Raw genomic sequence first — 6,501 nt, forward strand, 5'->3', positions numbered from 1 at the left:
TGCTAAAAGAGACTAGCTTGGAGTTGGGAAATTTGGTTTCTCTGCTAAAAATGGTGGTAGGTGGTGGCGGGTGGTGGTGGGTGATGGTGTTGAGAAGTGATTTAACCTCTCAGGCCTCCATGTCCTTATCTCCAAAATTAAGAAGTAAGGCTACAAATACTTGTGACCTCTTAAAGCTCAAAATCCCAGAGTTGGAGAATTTGTGGTTTTAAGGTGGCCTTTCCCTGAAGATCAGTATTTAAGTTCGCTGACATCATACTTATTGTAACAATGCTTTTGTCATGGGCTTTAGAGGATTTATATGTGTGAAACACTCAATGCTTCCTGGAAATCACCCTTCCTTGTTTGCAGAAAAAACACTGCTTCAGGTGTTTGACTGTTTTGTCCTTTACATTTTTAAACTCCAACTCAAAGAGGAGAGCTATTTTTTATTTGGAGGAGGAATGTTTCACTTTAAAATTTTTTATTGTGTATATTCATTATACACAATATATGGTGCTGTACTACTGTGGTGGGTTGGAAGAGAAGGCCCCCCAAAGGGAGTGGCACTACTGGGAGGTGTGGCCTTGTTGGAGAAATCGTGTCACTGTGAAGGCAGGCTTTGAGGTCTCATATATGCCGAAGCCACACCCATTGAAGAGGGACTAGAGATCTTCAAACATGTTACACAATGTTATTCAACAATAGAATTAGAGTCTAAATCAAGTAGCTGCTGTTAGTTTCAATCTTCTTCATTAATAACATCTGCAATTTCCCAAGATAAGACATAGTACGTAGTCTTGAGACAAGATAAAAGTGCACTTTGGTCTTTAAAACTACAAATTATATTTACTTTTTCCCCTCTTTTACTCCTTATTTTATTATTGTTGGTCTTGTTCTATGTTTCCCTACTTTTCTTGTGGGCAATATCAGTACCACTAAACGTTTGTCACTGGGGTAAAACTAATTTGCAACAACAACAAAAAATGTCTAGAAGTCGCCAAAATTGTGGAGTTGTCTCTTTTGTTAAAGTGGTAGAGTTTTATAACTGTGACTTGAGTGAAGTGCCCAAAAGAAAATACTGATGCCAAACTTTGAGGTTTTACTCCAGTCTGTGTCTTAGGGCACGGACTCAAGTAACACTCAGAAGTATTCAAGATATGGGCAAGTTCTACATAACCCCCAAGCCATCTACACGGTGGCTGCAGGATGCTGTGGTCAGTCGGGTGGAAGCTCCATCAGCCGCATTCAGAGTAAACAAACAACTCTGGAACTTGCGAAGGAACCATGGGAAACCCTGAGGAGGCCTCTGACTTCGAATGAAAGGAAACCACATGCTGCCGTGCCGCTAACCAAGAACACATTTATAGTTGTCTAAGTGAGGGTGTGTGCAAACGGAGTCTCAGTGGCTGAGAGCTGACAGTCATGGCGTTCCTAATGTAGCTTAAAAAAAACTAATAGTGTCATCGCTCCAGTGGCCTCTGAACAGGACATCCTGGGACCTCACTAACACAGGTGGACATCGTATGAATGGGGTCAAAATGACACTCGGGTAGAGGCTCTGCGTGTAGGTCAAACTGGAGTGGGGGAGGGAAGAGGAAGGGAGCAGAGGTGAGGAGAGGAGAAGAGAGACCCAGTAAAAGTTGCAGATATCATTGAAAGTGACACATGGTCCAGAAAGGGCTGCCTAAAGTCTGCTTTCTGGTCATCTTTTTGAGAGAGGGTGACACTGGAGAGTGCCTCCCTGAGGACAGAGAACAGTTACAGAACTTTCCTGACACAATTAGTAGCTGTGGGCTGCAAAGGTTCGCACTGACTAACAACTCCAACGCCACTTGGTAGCTGGTGAGGACTGTCAATGGTGCATTTTAGCTATTTCTAAATCTTTCCGCTTAGGATAAAGCAGCAGATTTTCGGCCGTTCTCTTGTTTTTTGTTTGTTTGTTTGGTTTGGTTTTTTGGTCTTTGTTTTCAAGACAGGGTTTCTCTGTGTAACAGTTCTGACTGTCCTGGAACTCACTCTGTAGCCCAGGCTGGCCTTGAACTCACAGAGATCCGCCTGTCTCTGACTCCCGAGGGCTGGGATTAAAGGCGTGCGCCACCACCGCCTGTCTCAGCCCTTCTCTTGTCTCCTGGAGAATTGATAGGGGTGAATGAGATGAAGGGGCGTGAGCTCTCCGCTTACTGGGAAGGAAGCAGGCACTTTGTGGAGTCTAAGGGTCAGGGCAACACAGCTGCCATCTGTATCCATCCTAGGTGGTTCCTCAGGAATCTCCCCAAACTTCTGGTTACCCCAGAAGGGTGTCCAGCCTACAGCCCCGACGGCCACATGAAGCCAAGTATAGCTGTAAGTGAGCCTCAGCATAAAACATCATGAGGGAGGGTGTGTGTGTGTGGTGTGTGTGTATGCATGATTACTTTTTGCAGTTCAGTTCTTGAGTTGGTTCTCGAGTGTGGACGTTTTTTATGGCAATATCATTCACAGTGTTGACAGGTGGGACACACCTACCCCAAACCTTGGTAGTTTTCAATCATTTTCTAAGCCGAAAGCCCTATCTTCTAACACTATTTTACTTACACCCTCAGTATTTAAACTAGATACAAGCAAAGCTGTTCCTAACAGGGTGGAAGTTGAAGTCCAGAAGTTTTCTCTCCCACCCTCTACTCCCCAAAGCCCTCTGGAATCCACCACTTCCACTCTACCCGGTATTCCATGACGCTGTTTGAAAAATATGGCTTACATTGGTCCCATCTTTATACGAGTGAGGAAAAGGAGGCCCATGCTGACAATGTCTTCCAAGTCCTGGCACCAGCTTGTCTCACCCCTCAGCGGGACTTGTACTCTTCAGCTAACGCAGGCTTCTTCATTCTTCAGAACAAGCCATTGTATGTGTGGGTCTGTCTGCTTGGAGCTCTGCCCTCCATACCTCTTGATCTTTGCACACCCGTTCCCGACTGCCTGACTCTTCCACAGCTTCCCAGAGGCCTACTTTGCTCACTACATGCCACAGTGATAGGTAAGGAGTAAGTGGTGGGTACCCAGCTCTTTCTCATATGGGTGAATAATGCTTATAGGAGTTTGCCCCACAGCTGCCTTGCCAACCCCTGGGGCTCAGAAATGTTGATGCCCCTTCTTCAAATATGAGTCAGGTCTCTGTTGATTGCTCCTAAGAGAGTTCTGATGGAACCTCATCATGTCAGGTTGAAGAATTCAGATAATGGGAAGAATGCTCTCAGGAAATACCAAGTGGCAGAAATGTTGGAGACTGCAGATAGCCACCTTCAATGTGGACATTGAGACTTATCTACAAATATCTATCCTTAGGATGACAGGTTTCAGGCATCATCTGACCTCCTACCAGCCTTTGGAAATAAGTAGGGGTTGAATCTGACCACTGTCTAACTCCAGTAGCCATATTCGACATTCACAATAGATAATCTTTCAAACATTCCACAAGGAGTTATTCACCACATCCATGATAGGAAACCGCAGTCATGAAACATTCTGTTGGGTACTTCTCTAGCAAGTTTGTGGTAGATAAATCTCTCTCAGAAGCCTCATCAGAGATGAAAAAAAACACATAAACATGTGTTAATGTTACACTACAAATTTCTGAATATGTAATTGGTTAAAAATGTTAAATCAACATATTCCAAAATTGGCTCTCATTATTATTTTGTTGGCAGTAAATTGTTAAGAGAAACTAATTATCTCCTTCGAGAGAACTACCCAGGCACTTCTTTTACAGGCTGTTCAGAATGACTCAGCCAGCTAACTCACCTCTGTTTAAGCATCATTTTATTTAACATGAGTCATCTTGGTAAACAGGCTTTTAATGAAGAAGGAAATGTACATCCTCATGCCTCTAAGAAAGGGAGAAACCAGGAAGCATTTAACTATCTACATTCTTTCTCTCTACCTATCGATGGCACCACTGACAAAGGGATTCTACCTGGAAGAACAATTTCTCCCACAATAATCCCTTTCAGTTAAATAGGACTTGGTAATTTTTGTATGTTTGTCTATGGACTTTCATGTGGCCCTCTAAATGACCTCTGCAGATGAGTATGACAAGAATTAGAGTTGGGTCTGGAGAGATGTCTTGGTGTTTAAGAGCACTGGCTGCTCTTCCGGAGAGGCTGGGTTTGATTCCCAGCACCCACATGGCAGCTCACAACTGTCTGCAACTCCAGTTTCAGTGGATCCAATGCCCAATGCCCTCTTCTGACCTCCATGGGCACCAGGCATGCACATGGTATACAGGCAAACACTCATAAAGTAAAATAAATAAATAAATCTTTTTTTAAACCCTCAATGTTAAAAAAAAAAAAAAAAAGAATTGGAGTTAATGTAAATTCATGAATGGTGATGCAGAGGCCATGGACACACGATGATATTTTCTACCCTCAGGTCAGCCTCGGGGTCATCATCATCAGGTAAGTCATGATGAAGTCTGTCTGATGTCTTAAATCATATCACAGAGGGATCCTGGTCCTCTGCAACAGTATTTCTCAAACTAAACAGCTTAAAATTATGAAGAGCCACAGCGTGTACGGTAAGCTACAGTGGGCAAGGTAAAAGGATGGGGGGTTAGCTACCATCTCCAGATAAGGACTTTATGTTTCCCTGTGCTGGGTGTGCATTCACTAACACACCGAGTGTGTGTCTTTTAACATACTGAGTGTCCAGCACGTGTTTGTTTTTTCTTTAAAGTGTTCTGTTGCTTTTATTTATTTATTTATTTATCTTTAATTTTAAACATCACTATATTATTAGTTCAAGCCTCTCATTTTACAGATTAGAGATAAATAATTTGAAATGTTCATACCCAACTAGGACAGAGACTTGAACGTCCTCTCCATACCCAGTCTGTTTCTGCCCCTAAATTAGCATGAAAGTTATATTTCTCAGTACAATATTTTATGTATATCCACAGTGCTCAAACTTGAACTCATATCAGGATTATCAGGAGGGCTTGTCATGGATTTCTAAGTCTTACCCTCAGAGTGATGACTAGTGGGAGACCAAGAATTTGCTTTCCTAACTAGTTTCTGGTGATGGTGATTTTGAGAGTTAAAGACTATACTCTGAATACTGGTTGTCTATGGAATATCAAGCAATCAAACTGAATTGACCAGAGAGTTGTGCATTTCACTGATTTATTTCATTTGGAGTTAATAATAAAGGGACATCTTTCCTTCAGAATTTGTAACCCGTTACTTTACTGTATCACTACATCATCAATACCCAACTGTCTTGTCAAAGATCCTTCACACTCTATTGGTAGATGATGTTGATGCCCTAGACAGGTCACCTTGTCCAACTTTGAGTTGGTCTCTGTCTGCAGTGAGCAGTCCTCATGTAAGTGTCTCAATGGCGGGCATCTCTTTGTGTGTCTGTGAGCGACTTTCTTCAGGCCACAAACTTTAGGGGAAGCCAAATTTCTCAGAAGCATCGTTCAAAACTATGAAGACAGGAATCTGAGGCTCCTCCAACTTCCTTATCCCACAATGGGGCAATCCTGAAGTTTGTCCAAATGACCCCTCGGAATGTCAGCAATGAGACGGAATTCTCGTTTTCTGAAGCTGTCCACACTCACCAGCACACCTGTTCCTGTCCACTTTATCATTCGGGCTTCCTGGGATCACATCCCACATAAGCTGCCTTTATACCAAGTCTTGGATCAGCTTTTAGGGGAAATAAGATGCAGATGGTCTTCCTCAGAGCTCTTCTCCAAACTCAGGGATTCGGGACCGGTTGCTCAGTTTTCAGTTCTGTGTCCCTGAGTCTCATTCACAGGTGACGAGCATCCGTAAGTCACTAAACAGTGCAGACTGTTGGGGCCTTCGCAGCACAGAGCTACAGACTGTTGAATCATGCATGAACACGTGACTCACTCACCATGTGCTTAGGCACTCGAGACAAAGGCCTAAGCTCACCAATATAAGATCTATGAGGGATGTCACCTTAAGAAAAAAGAAAGAAAGAAAACGAAACCTTCCAGTATGTATGTATTCCCGGGCACTGCTATAGAAGACAGCTGTCAGTTTTGAGATGTAGATAAGCTCTGCAAATATTTGGATTGGAGGAGTGGAGTTTTCAGCAATGACAGCATCAATATTTGTCACACATTTGTCACACTACCGTACAAAACTCCAAGGGGGGAGGAAAAGGACTGAGAAACCAGTCCTCACGATGAAGCCAACTAAGGAAAATAAATGTTTAAAGAATAATCCATGTATCACACTAGACAGTTTTTGGTGGCTTAATCTTTTCAAGAACGTCATTTAAAAAAAGGTGGGGGGAGGTGGCAGGTGACAGCCGGGCACAGGCTGATAAAATCTCCAGGGAATAAACAGGACAGCTGGGCAGCAACCACCAGCGGGATGGTATTAGCAGAAAAAACACTGGTTTTAGTTACAAAGAAAGAAAGGAAATTTGAGGAAACAGGACAGAAGGATGAGTGGAGACTCCATTTTGAGGACTCAGACCCGGCTGAGGAATGCTCACCTCCTTGTTCAA

Source organism: Peromyscus leucopus, chromosome 1, assembly GCF_004664715.2.
Source record: "Peromyscus leucopus breed LL Stock chromosome 1, UCI_PerLeu_2.1, whole genome shotgun sequence".
NCBI classification, from domain to species: Eukaryota; Metazoa; Chordata; class Mammalia; order Rodentia; family Cricetidae; genus Peromyscus; species Peromyscus leucopus.